Source organism: Sceloporus occidentalis, unplaced genomic scaffold, assembly GCF_023333645.1.
Source record: "Sceloporus occidentalis isolate IW3139 unplaced genomic scaffold, rSceOcc1.0.p SCAF_4, whole genome shotgun sequence".
Taxonomy (NCBI): domain Eukaryota; kingdom Metazoa; phylum Chordata; class Lepidosauria; order Squamata; family Phrynosomatidae; genus Sceloporus; species Sceloporus occidentalis.
In genome coordinates this window covers 51667428-51680054 of record NW_028316984.1, presented here as the reverse complement: position 1 = coordinate 51680054, position 12627 = coordinate 51667428, and the positions used below count along the sequence as shown (strand labels likewise).

At 41.3% G+C, this 12627-nt stretch overlaps 1 long non-coding RNA gene across 1 annotated transcript in view; it reads left to right on the top strand.

Annotated features, from left to right (window-relative positions):
* Positions 1-1910: 1910 nt before the first annotated feature.
* LOC149313873 (uncharacterized) overlaps positions 1911-12627 on the top strand; it is a 37332-nt gene continuing 26615 nt past the window's right edge. Inside the window, exon 1 of the long non-coding RNA XR_016281096.1 lies at positions 1911-3475. This is a non-coding gene — a long non-coding RNA (uncharacterized LOC149313873). The remainder of the gene's footprint in view (positions 3476-12627) is intronic.

The following is a 12627-nucleotide window of genomic DNA, read 5'->3' as shown; positions in this document are numbered from 1 at the left end:
GTGAAACAGACCACCTCGATAGAGTGGTTTGCCACAACCCCTTTCAGCACCAGATTGGGGCAGTGGCAACCACACACTGTGGCTCCGACCTGGAGTTTTTCTGGCCCCAAAAGAAGTGACAAAATGCTGCTCCTTTTGAAGCCAGAAAAAAGGTGCCTTTGCCACCATTGTGGCACTTTCTGGCACTCCTTTTGTCATGTGTCATCTGAATACCATGCCAAAGGAGCGCCGTAACACCACCTGTCATGCAGTTGGTTGGGCAGTATGACGGTGGCTTGGGGGTGGAGTCTGGGTGTGCATCATGTGGCTGCCATGCCCCCACTCCACCTCGACATCAGCCCTTTTGGCCAGTTTGTTTAGCCCTATGCGATTAAAGCTCTGTCTGTATGGAGGAAAAGAAAGTTTCCTGTCCTGTTTCCACACTGACCTCTTTAGATGATGCATAGGGCCAAAAGAGGTAGAACAGGCCCAATCTGCACTCCAGGGCTATTCTTTGGAGTAAAAAGAGTCCCTGTTTGCTCTGAATCAGGCTGGAAACTATGGAGATTTCCCTGGATATGTGAAGTGCATGCCAATGTGGGGACAGGGCAGGAAAGGAGTGTCGGTGGAAGGGCAGAAGAGGCCCGGAGGAGGAACTCTGGGCTGGGTGAGCCGCTAATCTACAGAACTGTGCAGACAGTGCTGTTGGCATCAGCTAGTTGCAGGTGCCAATTGGGTAGACAGTTAATCTTTCCTGCAGATCTGGAAGCCCCATTGGTAAGCCAGGTTTTCCTATCAATACAGACATAGTTCCTCTAAACATGCTCTCAGCAATAACTGCTTTCCTCATTATTTGGTACTTCCTTTAATAGCCATAACTGACCATTTATGCCTTCCTTCTGCTTCCCCTTGCAGGATCTCCATATTCCATATTCCGTTTTGGATTACTACTGTTCCATTTTATGCCATCGCGAAGTAGCTATTATAGGATACTATATTCACTCTTAAGTGGAAGTTGAGTACAGAGACTGTTTGCCCAGTTGTTCATTTCCCAATGAATCTCAATTACCAACTGAATAATTTTGGACTTAATCTTATCTGCTGTGACTATTTTCAGTGTTCAACAGTCCATGAAATTTCTCATTTCTTCACACCAGAGCACCTAGTCACTGCATTGCAGGGAATCCTTTCATTTTAACATACTGTCAAAAGAATTTTTGAAGTGCAAGCCTGCCTGTGCCAAACTGTACATCAGTTTGCTTGTAGATTATTTTTCCCCTTCAGTTCTTCTGTACTCTTAGTAATACAACTTTTAAAAATCTGACTATCTTTCAAAGGTTGTATAAGAAATTAGGTGAATGAAACTGAGGTATATTTTTAGATTGCTGGGCTTAGCTGGCCACTTATGATACATTTATTGCAACTGCAGCTCTGTGTGTACATGTCTAAGCCTCCCATACACTCCAGGGCCTGGATCTTAGAGGTGTGTGTAGTTTTTTGCATGTGCAATTGTCTGCCCAACAGCTGTCAAGCCCTAGGCATACCTTCTGCTGTTGTTACCTACTAATGGGGAGAGGAGAAAATGGAATGGGGAGCAATAGAATCCATGAAGAAGCAGCTGGTCTCAGTTCAGTTGAGAAGGAAAGAAATGAAGGTCTGGTGTGAAGTCAAAGGCTTTCATGGCTGGCATCCATACTTTTTTGTGGGTTTTTCGGGCTATGTGGCCATGATCTGGAAGAGTTTATTCCTGACGTTTTGCCAGCATCTTTGGCTGGCATCTTCAGAGAATGCTGACATGGAAGTGAATGGGGTATATATACTGTGTGACCCTTAAGAGAAAGTGATTTACATGTTACTCTGTGTGTTGGCCTCAGGGTTTAATTAGTGAGCCATTGTATGCTGAGAAACCCCCTGATCCTGGCTGGTTTTCATTTGCACTTGCTGGGTCTTGATTTTGGTGTTTTTCAGGACTGGTAGCGAAACCTTGTTTACTTTAAGGGTTTCTTCTTTCCTGTTGAAATTGTCTATTTGTTTGTGGATTTCAGTGGCTTCTCTGTACATTCTGACCTGATAAGTTGTTGGCATGATCCAGAATTTCAGTGTTTTCAAACAGCATTTTATGCCTAGGATGGTTTATAACGTGTTCTGCTAGTGCTGATTTTTCTGGCTGACCCAATCTGCAGTGTCTCTTATGTTCCTTGATTTGTGTTCAAAGGCAGTGTTCAAATGTTATTTGAAAACACTGAAATTCTGGACCATGCCAACAAAAATGAGGGTGCATTTTCAAATGGAGTACCCTTTCCTTGCCTTTCCCTCAGTGGCCCAGAGCAGCTGGATTTTCATGGTCTGAATCACCTTCCCATTCTTTCCCCTCCCCACTGGCAAGCAACACCAGCAGGGTCAGTCCTAGCACTTTACAGTTGCTGGGTAGTGTTGTTGTTGTTGTTGTTTTTAGCAGAGTGCAAGTCAAGAGAATAACCTTTGGTGCCCTGTCCAAAAAGGGACGGAGGCATGTGTAAATTGCATTTACACACATATACATCACTAACAAGATGTGAGTCCAGATATGTTAAACTATAGCTCCCATTCTCAGCCAACTTGGCCATGGTGGCTGGGTTAAGGAGTCCAACACATCCAAAGAATGCCCAGTTGAAAAAGACTGGTTTGAAGAATCTTTTTGAGGAAACAATTACATTGTATTCCCTCAGGGAGAAACTGCACATTACACTTTATATCTGCATATATGTACATGTCTTACACTTCATTATCTTACTCCATCAATTTTAAATTGCTAAAATTATTCATTGCCCTTTTACTGGCTGGATCGGGGCTGCAGCAACCTCACACCACAGCCCTCATCTGGCCTCTGGAGGGTGCAAAAAGGAACCACAAAAAGCGGCTCCTTTTTGTGACCTCCAAGGGGCGCCATAGTTGTGGCAGCGTGGCTTTATGACACCCCTTCGGCACTGCACCATGTGGATGCAGTGCTGGAGTTGCGCCATGATGGTGTGCTCTGTGTGGACTGGCGCATGCCAAAATGGTGTCCTGGGGCATAGTTAGGGCATACAATGTGACTCCACCCACAGGCTGGGAAAATGTGTTGGTCTGTATAGGCCCTTAATGATGAAGTACATGCCTAATTTTTGAGGGAATGTCTTCTATTGCACAGCCTTGCCACATATTTTATTATGAAACGAGATTCCAAGACATCAGCACTTAACTCATAATGCTCTTCTGAGGAAGCACTCATGATACACTATGTAGATCAACTCTTCTATGTTTTCAAGTTCTTTTGTTCTGTTGCAGGTTCACTTAAGAGCAGTGTATTTGAAGATATAAGTGTACTCCACTCAATCCCTTACCATTACACCAAATGTCAAGCTTTCCTAGACTGGGGGAGAAATTTCTTTGCCCTGCATTTTAGCTGCAAAACTCTTTTCAGACATCATCAGAACTGAATACACAAAAGCAAGGAAGATGCAAACATCTCAATGATGTGAGTATAACTGATTGAACATTCTGCTACTGATACAATCTTTGGCATTTTTGTGTGTGATTATGCAGCTCCATTGGTCTGAAGCAATCACGCAGAGAACTATCAGGACATTGACAGATTAGCATCATCAGTCCCCTGCTGTGACCGTCAACTTTCTGTATATTAATCAGGAAAAAAAGGAGCTTGCTGATTGCTATTTAAATTACACAAGGATATATTAGTCTTTTGGTCATACCTGACATATTGATATGGTACCAAATTACAAAACATCCCCAAAGGATTAAGTAACAGACAGCAGCTCCAAAATGGAATGCTTGGGTGGTAATTATTTTTCTTGTGGTTTAAGAAGTCTGATACATTTGGTATGCTTGGGGTTCCTTCAGAATAAAGTGTATCTGGAGGCCATCTGATTCAAATGCTTGAAACAACTGTAGTCCAAGGATATGGGGTCCATTCTCAATCCACCCTAGCTGTTCAAAATATTGGCCTAGATTCATCATCACATTGGCAGTCCAATGCCAACACAGTAGAACTTTCCTTTCCTCCCCTCTTCAGGCCTTGTTCTTACCTAAATACAAATTCTGGCAGGTTTTCCTGGACCTCTGGAGTAGGTTCTTGAGTGCAGGGTTGGCTATAACAGAGAGAGGGTGCTGATCCCTTCCTAATTCAACTGATGCAAGTAATCCTATCAGTGGATGCTTTGCCCTGGATTTAGGCCATTGTATCATATCCAACCGAGCACAAACTTTTTTGTTTGGATTCTTGAAGCCACTTCAAATCTTTAAAATGTGTGTGCAGGGTGGTTTCATGCAGAGGCATGAATCCCAAATGTAGTTTCTTTGCTGTATCTCATAGTGAGGTATGTTTGCATAAGTTCCTGATTCAGATAGGATTGTTCAAAGTTACCCTTGTATTTTTGAAAATATGGGGCTCGACAGACGGGTGGCTAAAAGCCACCCATCTTTGCCCTGGGTCAGTGCTGCAGCAGCTGCACACTGTGGCACTGACGTGCTCCCTAAAAGAAGCCGCTCTAGGCAGCTTCTTCTTAGGGGCATCACAGGCATGCTTGCGCACCATAGTGATGCCCCTTCCATGGAGTGCTGTTTGGGTGCTCTGATGCCCATGCGTCATCATGGTGTGCCCTGTATGGATGGGTGCATGCCAAGATGGATCATGGGCGCTGATAGTAGGGCTTGCAACTTGTAAACACTGAGCCCTACCTAGCTCCACCTTCGGGCCCAGGCCGGCACAAAGTGACTGTCTGTATCAGCCCTAAATATACATGGACCATGTACTTTGGGGATTCTCAGAGGCTGTTAATGGTCTTACTCATAATGTGAAGACATTCATACCTAACCAGCCTTATCAGTCATAACAGGGAGAACAATTTCCTTGGTAAATCTTTTAGTATATCAAACCCCATACAATGGCAGGGCTCATCAGATGATTACCTTCTGCACATATTTCCCCATAAAATGCACCTTTTCTATGCATTTTCTTAGTCAAAAACTGCATTGCATTATTCAGAGAAGTGTGTAGTTTGAAGGGCAAGTGTGGTCCCATCCACATATTATTGTGGAAAAATGCAGACTGAATGAAATTCTCAAGCACCCCTATTTCCAAGGCTATTGCAATAAAAAGGGTTGTCATACACCATCATAGTATAGTGGTTTGAATGTTGGACTATGACTCTGGAGACCAGGGTTAAAAAACCTGCTGCACCATGGATACCCATTGGGTGACCTTGGGCAAGTCACCCACCCTCAGCCTAAGAGGATGGCAAAAAGCAACCCACCCCCCAAACAAATCTTGCCAAGAAAACCCCATGATAGGTTTGCCTTAGGGTTGTCATAAACTGGAAACAATTTGAAGGCACACAACACATATGAATTACCAGAAATTACCCTATTATTCCAAGGTATTTACAAACTATTAGCTTAGTTACTACTGAAGACTTCTGTAATTCTACATAGGGTCTAGGGGTTAAAGTAGTCTGCTGTGGCCTGTACTGTCTGGATGGTAGGACAAATCATTCTGGTATATGTTTCTTACTGGAAAAAATAGGGTTTATCCCTTCAGTTTTTTCACTGTTTCTGGCAAATCCAGAGTATACAAGCAGATGTGTCTACATTGGGTGCTAGCAGCATCAGTCCTGTGTTAGTTCTTAGTTATGCTGTTCTAATACTAGTGATTTATAGTGTATATGTGGGAGCTGAGTTCCAAGTTTCTGTTCCTCCAGTTTTCAACTCTGTACAGAAAGTTGCCAAACTGTTGTTGTTGTTTTTTCATGAGATGAGAATCACCTATGGAAGAGGGAAAGGAAACTAGAAATATTACCATTTCATCATCCCTTTCCTGGCTAGCATAACTCAGTTTTCATCTACTTGATGCTTTATTGTGCCAGGGACATGGTTGTTGATCAGATGATGTACGAGGGGAAGAATTTGACACTGAAGACTTAATGTTGTCAGACTTTACAACCAGGGCCGGCTCTAGCTATTTGGCCACCCTAGGTGAAAAATATTTTGGCACACCCTGTCACCCCTCATAATTATTTTCACCCCTTGATTTCCACTGTTTCATTTGTTAAAGCTAAACATGACATAAAATTTAGGTTCCAATCTCTTGTCATAGTATTGAGAATTAGTCAAAAAGCCAATTAGGTTTTCACAGGTTAAAGACTTTTATTGCTGTGACATTATTGCTGGCAACTGGCGTTCTGTGTTGTGGCACCAAGGGTAAAGCGGGTGGGCAGTGAGAGGAGAGGGGGCTATTGAGTTTGAGGTTACATTCAAGGCACATGCAGAAGGCGGATGATGTACCATGTGACTGCACCATGTACACAGGGGGGCACCAGGGACATAGCCAGGATTTTAGGAAGGGGGGGTCCAGACTAAGTGCCACCATTATACTGAGGCTTGGGTGAGGTGGTGCAGCAGCATGCACCATTCATTTTTCTAACGGAAGGGGGGGGGGGAATGAGCCACAATTGATCAGGGTCAATTCATGTTTTGCTGTCTGACACAAAGACTACAAGGTAGCTCCTTCATTTCTCATACATAAAAACTGGGCTGATTGGTGAACTTTAGCTTAGCATGGTAATGGGATGGTGTTTTTCAGTATAGTGGAAGGCAGTTGGCTAGGGAGTATGCCACAGGAAGTTCTTTGGAAAACAGTTATGGGCCACAGGTGCTGCCCTCAGTATCTTCTGCCTGATGAGATTGTTTCACTCTGCCCAATGATAGGACCAATCCTGCCAGCCCTCCATTGTTCATGTAAAGAAATGGTAGACTCTTTAAAAAGAAGTTGATGTAACTTGTCAAACTTACAAAGATACCTCTAAGGATGCAAATATTAACACTAATAAAAACACAAACTACACAGTATTAACTGTATTAACTGTTCTGTCTAGCATGAATCTTTTTCTAGAAATAGTATCCTCTGTTCTGCAGAGAACAAGTGGCAGATTACATACTGTATATGCAACAATATCTATGAGCACAGTATTGTAAGTCTGTATTAAACTATAATAATTCTGTATTAAAGTAACTGCACACAATTAACATTTCTGCCATGATTAACATTTCCCAGATGTGAGGTCTCCATGGTTCATAGCTTAGACTTGCATCTGGCACTCTTCGAATGAGGTTTCATTTTTTATTGGATTATAGGGGTGATTCCAAATGTTGATAAGTATACTACTAACTACCCATCTTGTGTTACATGAATGTGATTGCCTTGTAAACAAGTTTAATGCTCTGTTTGCAAGTTGTAACAGGCAAGAAATCACATAGTGTATGTTTCAGCCTGCTTAAATGAAACTGCTTATCCAAAGAATGTCCTAGCTGTTAGATCTGCTAGTTTCACTCCTTTGCATTATTCACTGAGTGGTTCAATGTTTAATAAGGCAAATTAAGAAGAGCCAGTTTTGGGCCACTTCCTTAAGCAACATTTAGCTCATGTCACAGCAACAGTAAATTCACCTCACTGTATTTTCATCCATATTAATCATTTAGGTAACACAGTTGCTGGTCTCCATGGTTAGCCAATTGTTCAGGGATAATGAGAATTGTAGTTCAACAAGAAAGGAGCTAGTGTGGCATAATGGGTTAGAATGTTGAATTGGGAGATACATTTGAAACGTGACATTTGTTGGCTAACCTTGGGGTAGTCTGTCTCTGTTTCTGTCTGTCTGTCTGTCTGTCTCTCTCTCGCTTTCTTTTTATTAATAATTTTTAAATTCAAATTTCCATTTAATAAAATTATAAACTTTTAATGTTAAATTTGGTGTCTAAACCACAATTTCAAAGGGTCCATTTCCCTAATCTTTCTCTTTCTTTATCCCCTTCTTATTCCTTTGTGTTTAATTATTTTTACTTCTCCCATAATCTTATTATATTTTCCCATTTCTTCTTGTAATATTGTACAATTTTCCCATTAATATACATCGTCAATCTATCCCATAGTAACCATCTCATTTAGTTTCATTAACTACTCTTCCATGGTTGGCATGATTTAGCTCTTCCAATATTTTATGTAGGTAATTTTCACTGTGGTGACCATATACAATAATACACTTATTTCATCTTGGTTTAACTTGGCCTATAGATCATCTGTTATGTTTGATAAGAATAATTCAGGTCATAATTGAATGTTTTTGTATATTGTTTCCTTAATAATTTTGTGTATGCTTTTCCAGTATTTCTTTATCGCTTTACAATGCCACCACATATGGTATAATGTTCCTTTTTTTTTCTCTATAGCTCCAGCAAGTGTTGTTGTTTGTTTTCTTTATCTTGAACAATTTAGTTGGTGACATGTACATCTAAAGAGCACTTTGTAATAGTTCTCTTTTAGATTACTGTATTTTGTGAATTTAATCTTTCCAAACTCTTTCCCAGTTTGACAATGTCTACCTATATTTTGCATCCATTTGACTATGTTTGCTTTGATTGTTTGTTTCAGATAATAATCCAGCAGGAATTAATAAAGTTTTGTTATCATATTTTTTCTTCTGATCAAAATATTTTATCTATTTCACTTCCTTCCTTTGCTATCTCATGAATTTTTGTATCTTTTAAAAAGTTTTCTATCAACTGGTGGTATAAAAACCAGTGTATGTCAAGACCTTCTTGGGTCAATTCTTCTTTCATTTTTATCCTGTATCCTTCAGCCTTTTTGTTCAGGATATCTTCATATTTAATCTATTTCCCCTTAAAGAGGTTTTCTTTTTTGTGGAAGGCTTCATGAACTGATGCCCATCTCTGGATTCTTGGGTAAAAGTGTCTTTTGTATTTTGTCCACACTTTGTAGAGTGCTTTTCTCATGTAATGTTTTTTGAACTATTTATTTGCTTTAAGCTTGTCATAACATAGGAAGGCGTGCCAACCAAAACATAGATTGTTGCCTTCCAACTCCAATAATATTTTGTTTCCCAAAGGTATTCAGTCTTTTGTCAGCTGAGGGCTCTGGCATTATACATATATTTGCGTCTCTCTTTCTTTGCCCCTAATCTACTTTACAGGATTGTTGTGAGGATAAATAAGGATAGTGCTATGCTTGTTACACCTTGAGATCATTGGAAGACAGGGAGGAGAAACTTGTCAGGATGGATCCCAGTCCTTTGCAGAGGCAATATTCTGACAGCTTCACTGTGGGAGTGCCCTGGGTACTAGCTAGTGTGTTTTGAGCCAGTTGCTGTTCACTGTAACCTGCTGTGACTGTGCAAATTGGATTTCCTTCATTCCTGACTGATTTTGATGTGATTTATTACTAGATTTTTACTGGTTTGATTTGCTGTAACCTAGTTGACTCAGGGCAGCTGGTGGCTTCCCTCTCAGTATGGTGGAGTATCTGTGGTAGGCTTTAGTCAGATCTTCAAAGGTGCTATTCAAGAATCTCCCTGTTCTCCAAACAGATCCAGCATCTTTACAGTGTGATCTAAAAGGTGGAATGGATTCACTGCCTCTTTGACATAGGGGCCACTAGCCACCACTGGACTGACCTTAGCCTGGCTTATGTAACTGGGCATGACTTAGGGCCATAGTAACATCCTATAGTATCCTGAGATTTGTCGTTTGGAGGGGGCATTTAGACTTCTTAGCCATTTCTTGTAGTTCTCCACCAAACTACAAACCCCAGGATCCCATGGCAGTTAAAATACAACCATGTCACTATAATTCTGTAATGTGAAAGGCCCTTATTTCAATCTGACACAGTTCATCTCTTCCATGAAGGTTCCCAAGCCTTGATAAAACGTAATATTTTTTCCTGCCCCCATAAAAAAAATTACTGACATTTCTCCTTCCTTTGGTGTTTTTGTGTGTGAAAGAAGACATTCTGGTGAAGAGGAATAGATTTGTCCAGCCCCAAAATGTAGAAATAATACAGACATATTGAATGCTGTATAGCATTGCCATTTAAGCAGATTATCACATTCCTAATAAAACCGATTTACCTCTTCTGAGTTACATTCTAATTCAGGATGCGCCTGGATATTATCACAAGGATTTTGTTGCTGTTGCTGCCCTCGACTGCATCTAGGCAAAAATCCAGCAAAAATCTACCCTCAAGCAGACGCTTTTCATTTTCAGGAGCTTCCCGGTCTTGCAAATTGGCCAGCTGAGAGTCAGATTTTTGCCTGGATCCAAAATGTGCTTGGGTCATAAAATAAATTAATTTGGATTTTCATGGAAAGAATTTCCTGTTCTTCTTGACTCTCTTTTGGCCCTGACCTGCTCCCTTGAAAAGACTGCCTGGGCAAGTTTTTTTTTTTTTAAAAAAAAGAAGTTCATGAAAGGGAAAAAGGAGGCCTATCAAAGAAACTGGTGAAGAAGACAGAGGACAGGAAGGACAATATTGGAAACTTTTTTTAAAAAAGTAATTTCCTTAAGCCAAATAGATCTAAAGTCGGAAAGCATTGTGCTTAACACCACAATGTCTGCCAATTTTCTTCCTTCTCTGTAGTATTATCATGTAAATTAACACAGCTAGCCAGAGAGCAGTGGCTCACCCATCTGTTTTCTAACTTGTTGCTTTCTGACTGTCTGACCCTTTGCTGTTAAAGATTAATCCCAGCTATTTATTGGCCTCTAAGCTTCATATGAAGACTTTCCACTCTGCTGATATTGTAGCTGGCGTGTCAGAACTGTAAAATGTAAAGCCATCTAGCAGTGTCCACTAACAAACTTGGAACTACAATACAGTAATTCTGGACAAGCTATACTCTTTGATGTGTTGTTGATGTCAGAGACTTCAACTTTGGACTTTGGGTCTTCTGGGTTTGTTTGCTTGCATCTGTTTAAATGACAAAAGTTTTCACATTTGTCACGATAACAAAGCAAGCTTGGATTTGAATGTAGCATTAATCGATATTACTGAAATGAAATATAATAAAAATTATGGGATGGAAAATCATGATGCAGTTTTTTAGTGGCTAACAAGTTTCATTGATGGATTAAAGGTTTTTGCTTTTTGGCGCACTTGTGACATCATATCACTTTTGGCTTTGTTTTGGATCATTTTTGGGACATTTGGAGGTGTTTTCCAATTTCAAAGTACAGGAGGATTGAGAGATTGCAGGGGTAAATTGCAGGGGCATTCACCCTTTGGGAAGTGCAGGGTTGTTGATTTTTCTTGGGTGTGTGTGTGTGTGAAAATCACATTTCATTTTGAGAGGTTTTCAGGTACTGGAGCATCTCTAGCCCCTGGGTTGCACTTTGCCCACCCCACCTCTGCTATGAAGGATTCTGTGATCATGTGATTGGAAATGTTGTCTTCTTAGGATTTCTAATCATAGGCATGACATTAGCACATTTGGCTGATCACAAACTGATTATTGTACTGAAAACATGTTGTTGTTGTGTGCTTTCAAGACCCTAGGATGAACTATTATGTGATTTTCTGGGACTGAAAATGTGTGCCTCACCCAAGGTCACCCAGTGGGTTTTCATGGTTGAGCGTGGAATCGAACTCTGATCTCCAGTGCTCAAACCACTACACCATGCTGGCTCTCAGAGCTGGCTGAAAACACCACTGCCTAAAAGGCAACTGGGTAGATAGTGCTTACATACAAGCTCACATGCTGCTCTCCCCATACTTTGCCATATTGATGAGCAGGCCAGTGCCTGCAATGGGCCTTTACAAATGCATGAAGATACATATTGTTTGCACATTTGGGCAATATTCAAGCAGAACTCCACATCAACAGTGCATTACTATCTATCAGTATTGACTGGTGCAAGGCCAGTTTTAGACTGTGGGCGTGCGAAGTGCGTCAGCCTCCTCGCCCACTGAGTTTCCCTCTCCATCTGGGCACACAACACGTACCTCCACCCAGAATGAAAGAGGTGAGAAGAGACTCACGTTCCTTCTGCTTGCTCTTGCTGCTGCTTGGAGATGGCAGACAGATAGAAGAAACAGCAGGAAGGAATAGCAGTTGGGCAAGAGGTTCTGTTGCAGTGAAGGTGGCCTGGAGTGCTACGCTGTGATGCCACTTCTGCTGTCTTGAGTTTTTGGACTATTCACAAAAATATGTCTGGGATTAACAGAGATAGTTTAATATTTTTCTGACAAGATGGCTTCTCACTCCCATTCTGTGTAGCAGCTGACCAAACTAGCCATTGAAAGGAATGATGTGAACACTGGTGAAAGGAAAGCCTCATCTAACATGATGGCAGCAGGCTAGCTGGGAGAAAGGGTACATAGAAAGCAATGGCTCACTTGGCTGTTTCAGTACTCCAAATTTTTCTACATAGCCATCTCTTCTTCCACGTCATGATTCCTTAGATAAATTCGCCCCTCCAAGTCTGCGGACTTGAAATCCACAGACTTAAAATCTGTGGAGGGGCAACCTCCATTAATCTTATGGGGCTTGAATGTGCACGAGATTTGGAACCCACAAGGTGTGTGTGTGTCTGGAACGGATCTCCCATGAATTACAAGGTGCGACTGTATATGAAAACAAACCTCAACATTTATTGAAGTAACAAGTATACACAGATATTTAAAAAGTCTGTTCTTCCAAAGCAGATGTTGAGGGCTGGGGTATGTTTTCTAGAATTTGTGGCACACCTTGCAGCCCTTGCAGAGTCCTTGGAGTAGAAAATCTGCCCTCCAAACTGCAGCTGCCCACTGTTATTCTACAGACTGGT